Raw genomic sequence first — 21,039 nt, 5'->3', positions numbered from 1 at the left:
TCATATTTCAAAAGGACAAAAGGTATTCAGAAATTTCAGCCACCTCCTATTATAATCTCTACATGCCTCCCCAAAACTGACCTCAAGTCCCTCAATTGCCAGTTAGTTTATAATACAGTGTTTAGTGTCCTTATTGTCTAGATGTTACAAACAGAAGAAGGAAGTGTGCAAAGCAGTCCTGTAGCCCAGTGGTTCTCAAACTTTTTTATACTGTGGACCAGCAAACTCACTCAAAGAACATTGGCGAACTGGGTATAAAAACAATCTAATTTACATAGTTAATTTTAATTTTTACATGGGAGGGGGTTGCAAGGATCGGAGGCAGTGTACGACACAAAACAAACTCAATAGGCAGAAGCACAGTGAAAAACAGAGAGATCTCTGTTGTTTTATTTAGCGATCAGAAACATGATCAATAAAGGAGATGAGACTTGGGGGCGAGGGGCTGAGCTCCCCCATAATTCAAATCCTATAGATTCATAGATTGTAGAGTTGGAATGGACCACAATGGATCATCGTGTCCGACCCCCTGCCCCTGGCAGGAAAGAGGACAGAGGTCAGATGACCCCAGCCAGGTGACTATCTAGCTTCCTCTTGAAGACCTCCAAGCTAGGTGATAGCACCACCTCTCTTGGAAGCCCATTCCAGATCCTGGCCACCCTTACTGTGAAAAATTTCTTCCTAATATCTAACTTAAATCCACTCTCAACTAGTTTACACCCGTTATTCCAAGTCACTCCCTGGGGCGCCCTAGTAAACAGCACTTCCCCTATTCCCCGTTGACTTCCCCTAATAAATTTATAGGTGGCTACAAGATCTCCCCTCAGCCGTCTCTTGTGAAGGCTGAAGAGATTCAGCTCTCTCAACCTCCCCCCATAGGGTCTATCACAAAGGCCATTAATCATGCGAGTGGCCCTCCTCTGGACCCTCTCCAGATTCCCCGCGTCCCTCTTGAAATGTGGTGCCCAAAACTGGACACAGCACTCCAACTGTGGCCTGACCAGTGCCACATAGAGGGAGAGCATCACCTCCTTTGATCTATTAGTCATGCACCTGCTAATGCACAACAAGGTGCGATTGGCATTGTTGATGGCCTCGTTACACTGCCAGCTCATTCATAGATTCATGGGTTCATAGAATGTTCATCTTGGAGTCAATTATGACTCCAAGATCCCTCTCTGCCCCCGAGCTGCTGAGAAGGACACTCCCCAACCTATAGGTGTGCTGGGAGTTCCTCCTTCCCAGGTGGAGTACCTTACATTTATCTTTATTCAATTGCATCCTATTTCTCTCTGCCCATTGATCCAACCTGTCCAGGTCAGCCTGAATCCTACAAGAAGTTGCCTTGCAAATAAAGGTGCAGCTCCAACCAGATTGGGGCACTGCAGCTGCAGGCACTTGTGGACCCTGCAGGGGAGGGGACTGCGCAGGCGGCAGCCTGGGGGACCCAGCTGGGGCTGCTCAGGAAGAAGGGGCTCTGCTGCCTTTCCCAAGAGCAAGCATCAGAGCCGCCTCCCCGCCCTCTGCCCTGGGCATTACCCTGCCCGTATGTGCCTGCTCCCAGCTGCGGGCAGGGCTGGGGGGTCCTGCCCAGCCCAACGTTGGCCCCGGTATTTTCTGTATGGGCAGCACCTCGCTGGGCATGGCCATAGCAGCAGGAACAGGATGGAGTGCACAGAGTTGGCTGCCTCCCTCCTGGGGCTGCCCTGTTGTCCAGCTTTAACCCCGCATGCAACTGCCGGCAACAGAAGCTGCTCACCCAGGTGGACAGACAGGGGTCCAAGCTGGAGCAGGCAGGCAAGAGCCCACAGCCCCCCAACTCCCCCCACAGCCCAGGGACCATTCCACCCACTGGCAGTTTGCCCTCTCCTCCCCACCACTGAAGAGGCAGGTAAGTGTGTGTATGACACAGGGGTTTAAAGGGCCCTAAATTGAAAAAGTGTTTTTAAAAACCTACCGCTTCAATTTAGGGCCCCTGTTTCATCTACACATGCCCTGTTATGCTGTAACTTAGTGTATGTAAGCCTGTAGGGATATAAGTGAAGGAAAATTACTTCAACTTTAACCCTGCTTCATCTAAGGTCAAAGCTGAGGCAGTTTAGTCCAGTCTTATTAGTACAGGCTCCTACACATTTGACAGTTATGAGAAAGTCAGAGGTCCATGGTGTTAGGAAAGCTAAGGAAATAGAACCTAGATCAGTGGTTTTCAACCTTTTTTCATTTGTGGACCCCTAAAAAAATTTCAAAATAGAGGTACAGCTCCCTTTGAATTGTAAATTCATCCTGAAATAAGGACAAATAAAGACAAATAAATTCAACAGGAACATATGCAAAGTATTGCCGTGACAACACACAAATCCAAAAAGAAAAAATAGGGAAAAACTCACTAGACTGCAGAACTACAGAAAACGACCTGGACCACAAGCTAAATATACCACATAACAGCATAATACTATTGCAAAAATGCTCAGAATAGACTGCATTAGCAGAAGTGTCATATACAAGTTACAGAAAGTGATTTTGCCATTCTATTTAGTACTCATGGGGCCTCAACTAGAATACTGATTCTACTTTTGGGCACCAAACTTCAAGAGACATGGACAGAAAGGAAAAAGTCCAGGGGAGAGTAGCAAAAATTATGAAGAGCTGTAGGAAACATGACTTATGAAAAGAGGCTGGAAGAACTGGAAATATTTAGAACTGGAGAAGGAAAGACTTTGAGGGGATTTGATAACAATCTTGAAATAGAAAAAAGGTTGTTATACAGGATAGTGATCAACTATTTCGGCATTTCCACAGGTGACAGGTCAAGCAGTAATGGCCTTAAATTGCAACAAGGGAGATTTAGATTGAATATTAGGAAGAACTTTCTAACTATAAAGATAAATAACTACTGTAACAGATTACTTAGGGAGACTGTGAAATCTCTACCATGGGAAGATTTAAAATAAAAGTTAGACAAACATTTGTCTGAAGTGGTTTAGGCAGGGGATGATTCTGCATTGAGCAAGAGGCTACACTAGGGCTAGGGACAGAAATTACACATAAACCAGTATAAGAGAGATTCAACTGGTTCAAATCTGTAACACAAAGGCTAGGGACAGACATTACACAAACTGGTATAAGTGATCAGAAACTGGTTTAAACCTGTAACAGAATATAAGTTCAGTGCACATAATCCACTGTCAAAATGGTTGAAACTGGTTTAAGATAAACCTGGATGCATGTAGTATCAGACATAACTGATTTAGGTTAAATCAGTTTATTGAATTTCTGTCCCAGATCCCCTCCAAATTCAAGTTAATGCAGTCCCCCAGCATCCCAGGATGCTTTGCACCTCCCCTATAAACATCCCCCCCCTCCCTGCACGGTGGGTAGCTAGCCTTGGCCCAAACTGTCTGCTCCAGCTGAGCAGGGAGGCATGCTCTAGTGCTCCCCTGACTTCTGGCTTGGACCACTGCAGACATGTGGCTGCATTTCCAGAATCAAAAGTGAATGTCTGTTCATTTGCTTCTTGGTTTACACTACACATCTTAGACTAATCTACAAAGATTAAAATGATTCAGCCTCAGGCTTTTTGACTGTTTGTACTTAGCCTAGATGACCCTCCCCCCACTCCCCCTTCCAGCATTATTTTCTATTATTCATTTTTTTTTCCTTTGAGAAGGTGTTAACAGGGGGCCTCCTCAGGGCCGAACTCTGTGGCCCGCCCACCTGTTCTTGGGCCAACCGCCCGCCTTCTCGCCCACCACGCCTTGATGTTAATTGATTCATTAATTGATGTCAATTAAGCGGGAGGCTGCCCATTTGGTGCCCCAATGCCAGGGGGTGCTCTCTGCGGCTCCTTTCCTCCCCAATACCGCAGCCCAAGCCTCGCAGATGGCATCTTGATGTTCACATAATCACCGGCCCCCACGCTGGGTCCCAGAATCCTCCTAACAGGACCCCTCCATGATCCCTCCAGTCAGACAGCCTCTTTGCCTTCATTCAGGCTACCTAGCCCCCCCAAAACTATTTTCCCCTCTCGGGTGTGGTCCCCCCAGGACCCCTGGCTACTAGCCCTGGCCCACCTCCAGGCCAGTCAGGACCCCAGGCCCCCGGCTCTTGGGCGTCCCTCGCGGTAGGCCCCTGGCCCTTTTGACCATCTTGGTCCTGGCCCCAGCATGGGCCAGTCAAGGGTACTCTCTTATTTGGGTCGGGTCTCTAGCCCCTCACTCTCTCCCAGGGTCCGCCCTCTAGGCCTTTCACTCAAACACTGGGGTTACCCACCCAGTGGTGGGGGCTAGGGGTTAAGGCACCCCAACCCGCCTTTCACTGGGATGGTAACTGGCCTGGCATTTCCTGGGGGCTCTCGCGCCACTGAGAGCCCCACCAGGCCACCCACTCCTAGCAGGGTGCAGTTTTAAGTCATGCCCAGGACCAGGAGCCTCCTTACCATCCCCTACAGCTCCTCCCTTACCTCCAGATTATCTCAGCAGCTCTCTGGCCAGGCAATGTTGTTGCCTGGCCTCCAGCAGCCAAACTGCCCTGTTTATATAGACAGCCCTTGACTCCAAAATGGCTGCCCTCATCAGGCACCTGGTGGCTGACAGCTCCAGGCCTTAAAGTGGCAGGTACACACAGTGCCCTGCCACAGAAGGAAATCAGTCCCAGGGAACACACAGAAAGCCCACTCCATTGTTCCCAACAGTCAGTAGAGAAAGACTTTAAATAATCATAGCACTCCACTGTAGATTATGCATAATTGTCTGCGCATCACATGATGTCCACTCCAGCCAGTCTGGGACTCATGTGTGTCATCTCGGTCAACTCTGAGACGCAGATGCAACACTAGGGACTAGATGATGGGGCTCTATGGGCCAGATCTTTGACATCACTGCTTTAGGCCTTGATGCTTACCATGGTTTGAAGCAACCTCCAGCAGTTAGGGGTCAGGAGCAGAGGGAGCAGAGCGCCGCCAGCGGCAGAGGCAGCAGGTAGCAGCAGTGGAGGCAGCAGAAGGGGCAGCAGCAGCTGATCCCCCTAAGGTAAGCGGGGCAGAGGGAGCCGGCACAGCTGAGGTGGCTCCAGGGAGAAGCCCCCCAGATCCCTCTTAACTCAGCTGGCAGGGAGCCGTGGTCCCAAGCCACGCGCAGGCAGCGCGCACAAACAGGTGCGCTCTGTAAGGGTGAGCCAACGTTTGCACCAGCGTTTGTGTAAGGCGGACACACGGCAATGGCCCAGAAGGGAGCCTCCAACAAGCGAGAGAAGTTGACTCACAGCTCCGCAGACATGGTAGGGACACGGAGCTCAGCTGCTAGGGGCTCTGCCCTGGCAGCGCCACCTGCCCTGGGCTCTTCTGTGGCCTCCACCCAGACGGAGCTCATGGTAGGGTCGGCAGCCCCTTGCCCCCTTGTCTGTGGGGGTGGCTCGGTGGGGTCCCAGCAGCTGGTGGGAGAGGATGGGGTCTGGTGGTTCCCTTGTCTGTCCCTCCTGTGCTTGACTTCGGGCTCTGGAGGAGCAGGTGAGGGAGCTCCAGGCTGAGGTAAGCAGGCTGTGGGGGATCAGGGCTGCAGAGGATGAAACTGACTCATATTTCTGTTCACTGCAGGACCAGTCATCCAGTGTACAGACCCCCTGGGAGACACGTTCAACAGAGAAGTGGCAGAAGGTATCCACCAGAACCAGGGCTGCTCAGGCTAGCTTGGTGAAGGTTCCCCAGGTACAACTGGGGAACATAAATGAGGTCCTGGCAGCCCTGGTGGAGAAGGACGAAGGGGATGCCTCCAGCGGGGACGGTGCCAGTCCATGCACGACACAGACGGCGCAGAGGGGGTGCACCACGAGGAAGAAATGCTGGGTCCTTGTCATCAGGGATTCCATCTTAAGGGGAACGGAGGGTCCCTTCTGTCGGCCTGACCCCACGGCACGGGAGGTCTGCTACATGCCGGGGGCTAGGGTACATGATATCACAGAGAGGATCCCAGCCTACATTTGACCCTCAGACCAGTACCCCATGGTTCTTATCCATGTGGGAACAAATGAGGTGGCCAGAGGCAACCCAGATTGCATCATGAAGGACTTCGAGGCCCTGGGGGCCAAGCTCAAGGAGACGGGGGCACCGGTGGTATTCTCCTCTATTCTCCCAGTGAGTAGATGTGGATGGTGACACGAGGCCTGCATTGGCGAGGTCAACCGACGGTTATAGAGTTGGTGCCGCCAGGCAGGCCTCAGGTTCCTGAATAACAACCCATACTTTCACACAGGGGCCTTACTTGCGTGGGATGGGCTACACCACTCCCCTAAAGGCAAGCGTGTCTTCTCATCCAGGTTGGCTGATCTCATGCAGTGTGCTTTAAACTAGTTTGCCCGGGTATGGGGCCACAGGAGGACTTGAGGACACCTCCCAACCAAGACAGGTGAAGTGCACAAGGAGTACCCAGGTAAGTGACAGGGGTTCGAATAATCCTGGGAATCAGGGGGTGGCACATGCACCAATTCATGGCTTTAAATGCCTCTACACCAATGCTCATAGTATGGGGAATAAGCAGGTGGAACTCGCCCTCCAGATAGGTAGTTCAAACCCGGACATAGTAGGGCTCACAGAAATCTGGTGGGATTCATCCCACAACTGCGCGGTTAAAATTAGGGGCTATAAACTATTCAGGCGGGATAGAGTAGGGAGGAAAGGCGGGGGCGTGGCACTCTACGTCAAAGAGCAATACACATCCTCAACTAGCAGGATGGGATCAGAGGAGGGGCAGGCTAAAGTGCTCTGGGTCAGAATATAGTGGGGTCATGGGGAAAGGCACTTAACAGTGGGGGTCTACTACAGACCTCCCAACAAGGGGAAGAGCTGGACCATGAATTCTCAGTCAGCTTACGGAGGCACTTACGGCAAGGGATGTAGTTGTAATGGATGATCTAAATTACCCGGACATCTGCTGGGAGGAGCAGTCAGCCAGGTTGGAACGCTCACAAAGGTTCCTCGCCGAGATACAGGACCTCCACTTAACCCAGGAGGTGCACAGTCCCTCCAGGGAAAATGCCCTGCTGGACCTGGTCCTGGCCACAGGCGACAACCTGGTGAGGGGACTCCAGGTTCTTGACCACCTGGGCGACAGTGATCATCGCCCACTGGAATTCACCATCCAGCGCAGGGTGTCAAGGGCCTGCAGCAAGGCATTAGCCCTTGACTACAAGAGGGACAGCTTCAATGAGTTGAGATTGGTAGGAGAGGCACTACGGTCCTGGAGAGTAGGGGAACTGGGTGTCCAAGATGAGTGGTCGTTCCTTAAGGAGACGATATTCAAAGCCCAAGGGGTGACAATACCAATGAGAATCAAAGGGGGCAAGAGTGCTCAAAAGCCCCCCTGGCTCACCAAGGGCATTTGGGAATGCCTGATTGCCAAAAAAGAGGTGTACACCCAGTGGAAAGGAGGAGCTATCACCAAAGAGGAGTATACCTCCATCGCTCGGGTCCGTAGGGGGGCTGTTAGGAAAGCTAAGGCAGATACAGAACTAGGGCTAGCATCAAGGACAACAAAAATTTCTTTTTTAAATTCACAGGGAGTATGAAGAAGGCACTGGGTAATGTGGGGCCCCTGCAGGATACACTAGGCAATCTGGTGGTTGCACTAGAGAAAAAAAACAGACCTTTTTAACAATTTCTTTGCCTCCATTTTCTTGTGCAAGGACCACAAAATTCGGGACGGACTCACGAGAGACTCCGCCAGGCCTAGGGTCAGGGACGACCGAGTTAGAGAACTTCTAAAGGGGCTGGACGTGTTCAAATCAGCAGGTCCAAATGCTCTCCACCCCAGGGTGCTGAGGGAGTTGGAGGGGTTATCGCGGGGCTCCTGGCATGGCTTTACGAGCACTCATGGTGCTCTGGCCAGGTACCGGGTGACTGGAAGAGGGCCAATGTGGTCCCCATCTTCAAAAAAAGGAGGAGGGAGGACCTGGGCAACTATAGGCCTGTTAGTCTTACTTTGATCCCAGGGAAGCTCTTTGAGAAGATTATCAAGGAGCACATCTGTGAAGGGCCAGCAGTGGGGATAATGCTAAGGGGCAACCAGCATGGTTTCATTAGGGGCAGGTCCTGTCAGACCAACCTGATTGCCTTCTACGATCAGGTCACAAAATCATTGGATGCAGGTGTCACAGTGGATGTAGTCTTTCTGGACTTCAGGAAGGCCTTTGGCACTGTCTCCCACCCCATTCTCATTAAAAAGCTAGGCGACTGTGGCATTGATGCCTACAATCAGATGGATAGCAAATTGACTGAGGGGCCGCACTAAGAGAGAGGTGGTGTATGGGTCATATTCGACCTGGAGGGATGTGAGCAGTGGAGTCCCCCAGGGCTTGGTCCTTGGGGCGGCACTGTTCAATTTCTTTATTAGCAACTTGGACGAGGGGGTGAAAAGCACCCTGTTTAAATTCACGGACAACACCAAGATTTGGGGTGAGGTGGGCATGCTAGAATGGAGGGACAGGATACAGCTGGACCTGGACAGGTTACAGGGGTGGGCGAATGAGAATAGGATGGGATTCAATACTGACAAGTGCAGGGTGCTTCACTTGGGCAGTAAAAGCTAGCAGCATACCTATAGGTTGGGGAACTCCCTTCTCAAAAGCACGGTGGCAGAAAGAAATCTTGGAGTCATTATCGATTCCAAGATGAACATGGGCCGCCAATGCGAGGACATGGTCAGTAAGGCTCACCACACCTTGTCGTGCACCCATAGATGCATCACAAGCAGGGCCAAGGAGGTGATCCTCCCCCCCTACGTGACACTGGTCAGGCCACAGTTGGAGTACTGTGTTCAGTTCTGGGCGCTGCACTTCAGGAGGGATGTGGACAGCATTGAGAGGGTCCAAAGGAGGGCCACTCGTGTGATCCGGGGACAGCAGGGCAGACCCTACGAGAAGAGGCTATGGGACCTTAACCTGTTCAGCCTTCACAAGAGAAGGCTGAGGGGGGACCTGGTGGCCATCTATAAACTTACTAGGGGGGACCAGCGAGGAATGGGAGAGACCTTGTTCCTCCGAGCGTCTCCCGGAGTAACAAGGAATAACGGCCATAAGTTGTTGGAGAGTAGGTAGTGCTAATGAAGGCACTACTTCACAGTCAGGGCAGCTAGGATCTGGAACCAACTTCCAAGGGAAGTGGTGCTGGCTCCTACCTTGGGGGTCTTTAAGAGGAAGCTTGATGATTACCTAGCTGGGGTCATTTGAGCCCAGTTTTCTCTCCTGCCCAGGCAGGGGGTCGGAGTAGAAGATCTGGAGGGTCCCTTCCAACCCTATATCTATGAATCTATAATAAATAGCTATTTAAAATTTTTGAATTATCATGTATCTTCTCACCCTATAAACAAAACAGAAGTACCTCATTAGAAATATGTAATTTTATTTCTAAACTATTCAGGCATTGATGCCCAGATATCACAATGAATTAAAATATAGGTTTTAGTGTCCAACATAACCAGCTGGTTGCAACACCTGCCTCCAGAAAGCTACAAAAGACTTGTTTAATTGTTGTTGTTTGTTTTTAAGCATCTGACCTATGAAAAAGAAGAAAGTATCAGACCGCAAAGGATGTGTTTAAAGTTGGACAAACATCAGGGGAGACCCCTGATAAAAGTAGAGCTAGGTAAATCTGAACTAGCAAAACAGAATCAAAACCGTGATGGCGTCTTTATATTTGGAATTTCAGAAAGTTTGGGAGAGGGACCAAAGCACTGAGCTTGGAGGAGATGGGAAGTGGAGAGAATTCCTATGGAATTTTCATGAATTATCACAAAAAGTTGGAATAATGTACTTCTTAATTTTTGTTGTAGTTGTTACAGTAAATATGTCTATATTAAACACCTTCTGCTGCATGCATCTGATCTTCTATATTCTTCCTAGATATGCATTTGTTCAATTCAATAAATCTTTATTTTCTGCTGAAATTAATTTACAAGTTATTTTTCCACATGTATATTAGATATGTGCATTATTTACTGCCACACTTCCCATTCCTACCTTGTACGATTTGATTAATTTCCTTAAAATATAAAACATAGTCATGTTAAGATATTCTGGCCTCAATTCTCCATTGCAGTGCAGCAGCTTTGTTTTGCTGTTGGCAGAATTTGGCTTCAGCCCTAGTTTAACATGAAGGACAGAACACATATTTGTTCAAAATAAAGATACTAAATTGGAGTGAGAAGCCTGGAAAAGGAAAGCAGAAGGAAATTTAAGAATAATATTAGAAAGCAGATTAGGGAATCCTTTCTAATATAGCATGCTGGCCTTTTTGCTGGTATAATTTATGGCTGCATATAAAGACATTTACATAACTGCTCAGAGAAGTTTTAGTTTCTCCCTTCTCCTTTTTGCCCTTCTTGCCTTCTTTCTATGACCCTAAAGGTTACAAGTCTTAGAGCAGAATATTCCTTTCCAGAAAAAGAAAATGAGAGAGAGTTTAGAGGAAAGATATTAGGGGGCTGAAGAGAATGACACAAAGGGAGACTACTTTAATAAGAGGGGGAGGAGACATCATAATTGTCAGCAAATACTTGAAAGCTGTAAGTGCAAAGAAGAAAGGACTTACTTTGCTGAGTAAAGACAGGAGTAAAAGAACAATGGGATGAAACTGGGAAAGGAAAAAATTAATTTGAACATCAGGAGCATCTTCCTAAAAACCAAAGCTATTAAGCTGTGAAAAGTTTCCAAAAGAAGTGATGGAAAGCATTTAAATCCAGATTTAGAAAAAAGTATCAGTAACCATAGAATATACAACGATATGGCACTGATATGGAGAAGATGTGGATACACTAGCAGGTCTTCCTTCTGTGACATCTGTTACTGTGTAAAGTGTGTTGATCTTTCACACACTGAACTTAAAACATGCCATAAACAGAAATATCTGTGGTATAATGACACTACAGTATACGAGGCATTTATACCAGAAGCCCTTTTCATATATAGAAGTCAGTTATTCGCATACAAAATACCTCTTACAAAGAAAAATAAAAATATTTTTAAAATCAACAAATACCAATAATCTAAGAAGAATATAAAAAACAGAAGAACAGCACAGGTGTTTAGTACAGAGATGTTCACTGTAACAACTCCAAAAAAATTAAAGTATGCTTAATCCCAGTTTTTGCAATAATTTGTGAGAATTTTGTAAAAGTTCCCCCCTTGCTTCACAGGCCCTACTTGATACTTCCTCCCAATTGGACACTGACCCCTTGAGGACTACTTGACCCCTTGAGTACAGTGATCCATACAGTTATGTATCCACCTATCGGGACTTTCATCTAGTCCAGAGGCTCTCAAACTGTGGTCCATGGACCACCAGTGGCCCACGAGCTCAATTCAGGTGGTCTGCAGAAAGGTTGCGGAACCATTGAGAATATCTCTACTTGTAAGGTGAGACTACTGATATTAAAATATGGAGTTGTGTGCTTTGATTTGTAGAAAAAAAAAATTAAGTGGTCTGCCGAGACCCTCAGCAATTTTCAAGTGGTCCATGAAACAAAAGTTTGAGAACCACTGATCTAGTCAATATTTTCTTAGCTTGTTAATGAGAATATCACAAGAGAGTGTGTCAAAAGCTTTGCTAAAGTCAAGGTATATCATATCTATTGCTCTATCCCATCCACAAAGCTTGTCACCTTAAATAGAAGAAAATCAGGTTGGTCAGGTATGCCTTGCTCTTGTTGACTCCATGCTGGCTCTTTCTGCTTGCTGTAAGTGCTTCACAATAGACACCTTAAGGTCCTGCTCCATGATCTTTCCAGGTATCAAGGTTAGGCTGACTGGTCTGTAGTTCCCTAGACCCTCCTTCTTCTCTTTCTTAAAAATGGGCAATCTATTTGCCCTTTTCCAGTCATCTGGGCTGGGACCTTATCCAAACTCCACAAATTCTCAGATTACCTGAAATTACCTCAGCCAATTCCTTCAGTACCCTAGAGTGAATCCCATCCAGCCACACCATCTTTAAAGCATCTAGCTTCCCTAAGAAATCCCTAACCTGTTCTTCTACTACTTTAGCCTGGAACCATAGCTTATTTTAAATATCTTTCTTGCATGAATTAATTTAGTTATAGTGCTGTGTTTGTTTAAAGCAAGCATTTTTTTTCCCCTAGCACTGTTATGCTTCCTCCTTAATAGGGAAATACAAAGGCTATTACTTTCAGGTCTGATTCTCTGGGGCGGGGAGGGAGTGCAGGGGGGAAGCACCTTTTTACATACCTAATTTACAATTCATGACTCATGGGAAAAAAGATATTGCACTTTCATGCAATAAACAATGAGACAAAACCTGATAAACTGCAGCATATTTTTAATACATTTTCTATGTCTGGCATTCAGAACATTTTGATTAAGTAAGCACTACCTCTTTAACTGTCTCCTTTCATTCAATAAAAACTGAAAAACATTTTATTATGCTGTCTAAGTTTCACTCCCTGTTACACTCAGACTAAGCCCAATGACTTCACTGGAATTACGAGAGGCTGGGCTGTTAACGTCTCCTCTGTTACAGGCTGCCCTACAAGTTGTTGACTTAGATGACGCAGGTAGAAAAGGCTGTTGGATAGATGAAACGGGTAGGCTTCACTCACAACAGAGCTTCTGAATCCTCAGCCATTAGCAGCACCGGCTAACTGTATCACTCAAGGCCAAATCACTAGACACCAACTACGTCAAGTCACGAAACACTTCACAATGACATAATTGGCTATACACAGAAAGCAGCCTTTACATTCCCTAATCATGGTTAAGCTGTTTGGTCAGGGACAAGTTGATCCTGACTGGCCACCTTGTAGAAGCATACAGCACCAGGAGGAACCCCATAAAAATGGGACTGAAACTGAATATCTGCCAGGTCTCCAACAGAAATCTGTGGTCCCCCTGTCAAACACTGTTTCCTAGGAAAAAGATACAAAAGCAACTGACAGACCATCCTTGTACATTACATAGAGAATTTCCCAGACCAGATGCAAATAATATGGTCTGGAATATCATAGGTCTGGGCAGAATGGATCACATTTGCCAACAAGAACTTTAGATAGCATAAGATTTTTTTCCATGATGTTTCTAGTGATACTGGGTGCCAATTCTTCATTTCTCAGAGCATCCCCTCTGGCAGCCCAGCCTACCTGTAATAAGGGGAGAGCACCCCTCAAAGACTGGACCTAGATTGTGGTGAGATGTAGGCTGAAAACATGATTGGATGTGTAACAGAACTTCACAGTCACCCCTTCAATGCCCAGACACTTGTTAGAGAGCAGTGGCTGAGCTGATCCTCAGGCCTTCATCCCACACTATCTAGTAAGTCTCAGTATCAGTCAGCCTGGAATACCCATGTTGAGCTGAGGAAAGGATGGTAGTCACCCCCTGACTGAAAGGATGCTGCATCTTTTTTCCTGTAGCCAACTATCTTCAAGAACCAATGCAACTCAACCTATAGCAAAGGGGGAACCAAGAAGTCTGCAAACTCAGCTGGGGCCATGTTCTCTGTTTTCCTTAGTCAGGCACCCAGCTTCAAATCCTGCTTTGCACTGGCCAATGCAGAAGCCCAATACAACACTTCCCAAATTGCACTATCCAACCCACCACATTCATCAGCACAGGCAGTGGAAGCACAGCAGCTCCCAAGGGAAGGAAGAAGAGAATTCGTAAAGAATAATCCCACCTGGATCAACCCCAAATGGGAAATCAAGAGGTTTCTCTAGGAGCAGCACAACAGATAAAATTTCTCTGAGGCGAGAAGAAACACTATCATGGCAGGCTCAATCACAGCAAGGTCACTCCCTTGACCCTAAAACTAGAGAGAAGGGTTCAGTTCAACACTATGTCTAGGAATACTGTGCTGAAGTAATACATGTTTATAAATGTGCATATGTTTATACTTAACATTCTCATTTTACTTTCTTTAACAATATGAAGATGGGGTGGGCCTCAAGAGAAATCATTTTAAACAGATAAAAAACAATCAACTATTTCTATTATAGCTTCCAAAAACCTTGCACAAAAATAAAAACAGACAGTAAAAAGAAAGGAAGAAAAATGTTTTTTTTTAAATCATGTTTATAGCAGCTTCTATACAGATTGCATTTGAATCTTTCCAAACTTGAATAAAAGTGTCAAAATTAAAACAAAGGGAGAGTGAAATGAGTCACTGAAAAAGAGATTATTTCCAGCTGAAAATTAAAACAGATGGTGAGTCAGAGCGTAAGGAAGGACACCAGAAATGGCAAGTCTTTCTTAGGAGAGTGTTCATGGTTTAAAGAGCAATAACATTATGTGGAGGGATAGGTAAATTCATTTAAATGATTAAGATCTCTGCTTAACGAATTGCATTTATTTCTGAACAAAGTCCTAAAATGATTAAAGAACTGAAAGTATTATCTTGAATTTGGAAGTAATACCACATGCCCCTGAAAAAGATACACAAGTAACTGAAGAACTGAATGCATTATCTTTAAGTTGGGAGTAATACCATATTTATTTGTATACCACGTGTCCCTGAAGAAGTTGTACATACACCTTGTTTTATAAAGGCAGAATGAAGACAAAAGATGTTCCCAAGTCTTCCTTGCCATGGCTCAGACTCATCCAGGGCTTGAGCCCTCAAGTTGCATGGAGTGGGGTAGAGTCTCATTGTCAGTGTCACTGCCCCTTACTTCAATGCTCAGCCAACAGCTACTACCAATTTGGCAACAGCTGTGGGGGAATTAAACCAGTAGCTGTTCCCCCTGCAGCAGGGGGAAGGGACAGGGACAAAGGAAGTCATACCATGCTCCATACAGCTGGACGGTGCCATCCTGGGTGAGCCAGTGCTGAGCACAGCTCTTTGCTCCCATTCCAGCATCCCCCAACCCCCATTCTGGTATAGAAATCAGTTTCTTTGCTTAAGTCATAAACCCTAAATTTGGATGCTAATTTTGGGGAAACAAATGCTTGATTTGTGCAACTAAGTACTGTAACTTCTCTATGGCTGAGAAGGTGAGCATCATATGCTCTACAGGTGCTGAAGTCTGGCTGGGATAAATAATAGAATGGATAGACAGAAGTTGCAACAGTTTAGACAAAAGGAGATACTACAGACAGTACAAAGGGTAAGGGAGAGAGGTAAGGGGACAGAACTGGAGATATATGAATTTGCAGGTAGTGAAAATATGAAAAGAAGAATAAATCATAGAATCAGGAATGGGAGACTTGAATCAAGAAGCAGGACAAAGACATTTTTAAACACGTTAAAAGATGCTGTGGCAAAGTTGGAGTGATGTTGTAGCCATGATGGTCCAAGAAATATGCAAGAGGCATAAAGGATGACCTAAAGAAGGATGCACTGTATTCAAAAAGCTTATCTAAGTCTATCCTAACCATGAAATAAGTATATCCCACTATATCCCAACCATGAATTCATGTCCAATGAAAGACAAAAACCCATGCCTCTTGAAAGATGCTGTTCTTCCCTGAAGAAACACTTCTATAAATATCTTTTATTTTTAAAAGTGCATACAGTTTTCTAGTGCATGTAATTATCTAAACTATTTTGCTTGCTTATAGTTCACACTACTGATGAAGCTCTATATCTAGTTAAAAATAATTTCCACTATCCTCAAATTATTACTTTTTCCATAGAGCCAAGACTATGCTTAAAGAATAGTACAAAGTCAAACAGAGATACTGTATACTCCATCACAAAATCTGTGGATCACAGCTCATTTGCAAATCTATTCATTTCTACAAAGTAATCCAGGCGGCACTGTAACAGCTCTAATGTTAAACCAGACACAGATTTTAACAGAACAACATAAACAGGTATTTTTATCCACATTGTTTAATCTACAGGTTTCATTTACACAACTTTATTTTACAAGGACTGTTACACTATTCTTTACTCTTAAAACAGATGGAAGCTGTACATTTTTACTATAACGTTTCCTGAACTGAATTTAATGTTCCGACTTTGTTTTCTAGATACTCACTGCATAGCCTTGACAACTGATCCCTTTATACTTCCCATGAAGAAATAATTTATTGGATTAGGTACACCTGAGGATACAGAACTGTTTTGTGTTCTAAAATAATCGGACTACTTTCATACACATTGCCTAATTATAACCCAAGTATTTGTCCTTTTGTTTTATGAGCGTAATGAATTAAAAATACTCTGGCTGGACATTAAAGGTCACCCAAGGACATACAGTAATTTCTTGAACACAATTTATTCCATTATTCCTTGGCCAATATTTTTTTTTTAAGTATGTAGCAGCCTTTTACTTTAACTTATTGCAAATGATTAGATATACCTATTATTGTAATAAAAATGCCAATCCTAATTTCTGACCATGTTCAGGGTTTCAAATGCTTCTTAGTACTATAACAACAAATTGAAAAGGATAACAAAAACTGATTTTTTCACGCATTTTTCTCTGCTCTTTTTGATCTCTATCATAAAATGTTTCAAGTAGCCCTTATGAGCAATGGAAGCTATCATATTTTTATGTTATCAATTAAATGACAAAAAATGATTTACGCACACTTCATTTATCTTATTTAAGATATCCCCTAGGGAAACTTGCAAATGGTGGCATAACGGAGTCTTGAAAAGGTGCCCAACATTAAACATTTATATAAAGTTTATATATGGTCTGCACCTTGCTCTTAAAACAAAGTTTTTCATGGCATGTTTAGTGCTGAAACAACCCAAAGAGGCCACAGTGGGTGTGTCTACATGTGCTATTACTGCATCTGAAAATTCAGGAGCATTAACCTATGCCCCTGCATACATCTGAACATGCACCTGCCAGGAGCAAATATGCTCCCTGTGGGAGCAATTCAACCTAGGGCTCCTCCTGCCCTGCTCTACCCCCCTTGCCCCCACCCCCCCTGCAGCAGCCAGGAGGAACTTCCAGGCAGCCAGAACAGCTCTCCCTGCCCTGCAGAAATTGGGACAGGTCCTGATCTCCATGTGGCTGGGAGGCAGCATCCCACCAAGCTGGGACAGCTCTCCCTGCCCCCTGTGGCCCCCTGCTCCCTAAGCTGACAGGAAACAAGTTCCTCCAGATCAGCATCCAGACATGCGCTTCAGTGTATACGTTTAATGCACCAATTTCTAGTACCTGTATCTACAGGTATTAGAAAATGGCACATTAGACTAATCTACTGAGCACTAATTGCTGTGCATGTGTAGACAGTGACACTTTACTGCCCACTAGGTTAATCTAATGTGCAATAAAGCATCTCATATAGACACATCTTAATTCAAAATACATGTACAATGATGAGTATATTTATGAAAAGTCTGAGTTTTACTAACATGGGTCCAAATATTTCTAGTAGCACATCTGTTTGTGGGATTAGGGGCTAAATGACTAGGCATACAAAAATGTATTTACTGGACTGGAAAACTGGGATAGGATAGGAAAGGGGAGGGGAGATTGTGGAAATGCACAATCAGCTTTTTTGGTTAGTCCTTAGACAGCTAATGGCAGAACACCCAACAAATAGAGGTTTCTCAAATTTGGGACCTAACTGTATCCTCCAACTCTGAGTGCAGAAGTGATACTCCATATGCAGATTGCCACATCCTGTTCAGAAAGGTAGTTGGGTATTCTAATGTCTACCCAGCTATGAGGAAGTGGCACTTGTCTAAGCAGAACAGCAGAAGCAGACAGAACCCCTCCCCCCAGCGATCCAGGACCAGCTAACAGGCCAGCAAACAGGGGAGTTTGTGTGGAAGTTTGCAAGGAAGGCTCCCCTTCGACTTTTAGTTTAAGGTATACATTTTAAGAATGTGTTTAGTTTGTCAATTAGGACAGAGTTGGATAAATAGAACCCCAGCCTCAAGGCAAGGGTGACTGAATAGGAGGGAGCTGAAGGAGGCAGAGAAGGTCATAGAGAAGGCTGTTGGGGACATTGTTGAGTAGTCCTGGGAGGTATGAAAGTCTCAGGGAAGCCAGGCATTAAGCTAGGAAGGAGGGGAACAATCTCTTAGATGGGACCTACTCTCCAGCTGATGCCATGGTATCCTCTTGCACAAAGCTTACTCCTTCAGTGCAAGGGACCTCATAAAATGGATAAATCAGGTGGTAGTAGCGGGAGATTCAGTCACTAGGCATGTAGATAGCTGAGCGTGTGACATGTGGAAGGACCACATGGTGCCTTTGCCCACCAGATGCAAAGCTAATGTATCTCATGAGATGTATAGATAAGCTGCAAGGGAATGCTAAGGAGGAGCTGGTGGTCGCAGTCTATGTGGGTACCAACAACATGGGAAGTATAGCAGAGAGGTCCTGGAAGCTAAAATTTAGGCTCCTAGGTACAAGGCTGAAGTCCAGGATTTCCACATTAGCATTCCCTAAATGCTTTCAGTGCCATGCACAGGATCAAGTAAGATAGGCAGAGCTCCAGAGTCTCAACATGAGACTGAAACAGTGTAGGGAGGGGTTTAGGTTTATTAGGAACCGGGGGATGTTCTGGGACAGGAGAAGCCTGTATTTGAGAGATGGTCTCCATCTGAATCAAAAGGGTACCAAACTGCTTGCATGCAACATTAAAAAGGTAGTACAGCAGCTATTAAACTAATAACGGGGAAAGCTGACAAGTACAGAACAGCACATGGTTCGGACTAATGCACCCTAAAGGGGTGATGCCATAAGCAATGGAGGTAAGAAACAGGTTGGGAGTACTCATCTGAATCAGAAGACCAGCATGAACAATACCTTTACTGATTAAAAGGTCACACACAAGTAGCCAAAGAGGCAACAATGAGAAGTGTAGGTACTTTTTTATCCTGTCATAAGTCTCAGATCCAAGGGGGAACTTGAGAGTGCTTAACAGTAAATGACAATATTGACATAATAGGTATCTCAGAAACATGGTGGAATGAGGAAAAAAAACAAAGGGATACTTTAAAACCAGGATACAAATTATACAGAAATGATAGAATAGGTCATACTGTTGGGGGAGAAGCACACTACATTAACTGTTACCACACACAAGAGAGATCTGGGAGTCATTGGGGACAGCTCACTAAAAACATTAGCTCAGTGCTTAGCAGCCATCAAAAAGGCCAACAAAAATATTAGGGATTATTAAGACAGGAATTGTAAACAATACAGAAAGTATCTTTATTCCTCTTTATAAATTCATAGTGCTTCCACAGCTTGAATACCATGCCCAGCTCTGGTCTCCATACTTCAAAAAGGATACAAAAGAACTAGAGAAAGTACAGAGAAGGACAACACCGCTGATTAGTGGTATGGAGGGGCTTCCATATGAGGAGACACTAGTTAGGCCTACACACTTTAGAAAGGAGACGTTTGAGGAGGGACATGATATGGGTTCACAATATACTAACTAGCAAAGAGAAAGTAAATAGGGAGTTACGATTTACTATCCCTCACAATGCAAGAACTAGGAGTCATAAAATAAAACTGGTAGGCAGTAAGTTTAAAATTAACAAAAGAAATCAGTTTCTCACACAGCGTGCAATTAAAGTATGGAACTCATTACCACAACATCTTGTGGCAGCTGACAGTTTAACCACATTCAAAAAGGGATTGGACAAATTATTGAAGGAACAATGCATCAGTAGTTATTGAACATGGGAGTTATGGGTACAGCATCGAAATAAGAACTTTAGACCTTAAATGCTGGAGGCTGCAAGTGGGAGAGAAACTGGGGGAAAAAACCCCAGGTTATGCTTTGTTCACTCTCCACCACTATGTGACACAAGATACTGGGCAAGATGGACCTATGATCTGACTCAGTAAATAGCAGTGCATGTCCTTATTTCTTCCTTTCCTCCAGATCCCTGGATAAATCCCATGAGTCCAGCATTCAGGCAAGAGGAAAGAGAGGCCAAGGGAGGAAAAAAATCTATGCATTAAAGCTCTGCCAATCCACTGAAGATCAGAATGAAAACATAGTATTTCTTTCAGTTTCCGTATCTTGGAAATCCTCCTTAAAGAACCAGGCTAGAGACCTAGAGTTAGCACCGCGGCACAGAGACTCTCCAAAGATAGCACAAGCTTGCCCTGTAAAAGAACAAATTGACTTACTACAAGCCACATTCTTCCTTTGGCAAGGAGATTCTGGCTAAAGTCCAACCATAAGTCAGGTGGCTTTCTGAAGCTCTTATGCCCTATTTTATTTCAAATAAAACAATCTTCAAGCCCTCTTGGACTAGATATAAACAACAAGAAACTTTTAAGATCTAGGTTCAAAAACTTTTCTTCTCCCCACTTTTCTTCAGGCTGGGTTTTGTACAGATACTTAAGGGGAAAAATCCTGATCATCATCATCAACAGAAATTGGTACAAAAAGAGAAAAAGTGTGAGTAGCTAACCTAAGAAAAGTATAAAAGAGAAAAAAAATCATATTCCTGACAGAGCCAGGAAGATTTTTGTATCCCAAGACCCATTACTCTTAACTTTTGTGCTGTAGTATATGTCACAACCCAAGTTGTGAGCTTTTGTTGTGTGCTTCGGCACAGCTAAATTGCTCCCCGCTAAATTGTTCCCGCCAAATTGCAGCTTCTTTGCACGGTGGAGATTTCTGCTGCAACAGAGCGCCCCGGGTGCAAAAGAAGTTCCCGCCAATGCGTAGCTTTCTTTGCAGTGTGCATTTCTAAGTTGCAGTACGGTGATGCACGTTGCAAAGAGTTCCCGCCATTTGTATTCTAATTCGAGCCCCATTATACGTTAAATTATTCACACGTGGCAGCTAGCGATTGGCCTGCTAGCCGTATAAAAGGCTTGTGTGGTTTCCGCCCTAGTTGGAGGACTCCACGAACACCAGGAGAAGGAGACTTCGTGCTGTGTGAAGATCTCCAAGCGCTGCGGATCCTCACGGACCCAACGCATTCTAAGCAGGCAACAGAGGTCTGATCAGCCTCTAGCCTCTCCCCGTCGCCATACGATCCTAGACATATCCTTCCCTGCGCGCCAAAGAGACGGATCCACAGAGCCTAGCAAACTTCGTGTGAGTGAGTCTATTCAGAGCTCTTTACCGGACAGACTTTCTCCGGTCGGTCCGACAGGCTTGCGG

Source organism: Alligator mississippiensis, chromosome 5 (genome assembly GCF_030867095.1).
Source record: "Alligator mississippiensis isolate rAllMis1 chromosome 5, rAllMis1, whole genome shotgun sequence".
Taxonomy (NCBI): Eukaryota; Metazoa; Chordata; order Crocodylia; family Alligatoridae; genus Alligator; species Alligator mississippiensis.
Note: the sequence above shows the minus strand (reverse complement) of the source record.